Source organism: Fonticula alba (genome assembly GCF_000388065.1).
Source record: "Fonticula alba strain ATCC 38817 unplaced genomic scaffold supercont2.1, whole genome shotgun sequence".
NCBI lineage: Eukaryota > Rotosphaerida > Fonticulaceae > Fonticula > Fonticula alba.
In genome coordinates, this window is record NW_009242971.1 from 1,128,920 (window position 1) to 1,129,960 (window position 1,041).

Below are 1,041 nucleotides of genomic sequence, written 5' to 3' on the forward strand. Positions count from 1 at the left end.
CCCGCCAGCGCCCCCCGCCCCCCCCCCTCGAGACGCCTGGGTGCATCACGAAGAAAATGGAAAAAGCAAGACCCAGCAGAGAATGAACAAAGGCCTCTCCCTCCCGCGCGGTTCCTTCGCCAACCCAGGGAAGAGGGGGGTGTCAAGCGACAATCCCGCGTTCGGACGAGCGCCGGAAAATGCTGGAAGCTCTTGAGCAACAGGCCGGTGGCTGCACCACGCCCAGTGGTCCCGGCCGGGAGAGCGCACATCGACGCATGCATGCATGCGTGCATGCATGTTTGCAAGGTGTGTCGCACCTCAAAGAGCGACCGGCCCGTGGCGATATCAGCCAGCATGGGGGCCGGTCTCTGTCGGGTTGTTCTCTTTCCTGGCGTTTCCCAGCGCAAGGGGGCCGGGGCGGGGTGAAACGCGCCCCGGGCGATACGGAGTGACCCGGGTCTGATCACATGTCCGCATCATGACCAGGGAATGCTTAATTGGGAATATCGTGGATTTCCCCTCTTTCCTCCGTTGGCGCTTCCGCCCCCTCGCCCCCTGCTTCCGGCGATCGGAGCGGGTGCGGCACGGCCACTGACAGCTTGGGGAGGGACGCGAGGGGGGGGGCGGGGGGCGGGGGGCTTGGTGGTATCTTTCCGCGAGTAAGGGCAGCGTCTGAACTCCCGAGAATGCTTGGAAGATGCCAGACCCCCCTCAGAGCTCCCTTGCACTGCCTTTGCGTTTCTCGAGCACCAGCGGCGGTCATGACAAAGGGGAGGGGTTTTCTTGCGTCCTGTGTGAATGGGGGCATCCGTTCCCTGGCTCCAGGCATACACAACTGTGCCCTCCTCCACCCTTAATCAGAGAGGTGGGAGGGAGTAATTTGTCCCTCCCCTTGACCGCACAGGCGCTTGTCCTTCGGGCCCGTCTTCCGCTCGTTCCGACACCCGAGCAGGTCGTTCCTCCGGAGGTCGTTCCGCCCGAGGTCGCTCCTGCGCTGGCTTCACGATGCCAACGATCACCTGCGGACACTGACTTGAGAGTTGTGGATGGCTCGGGGGG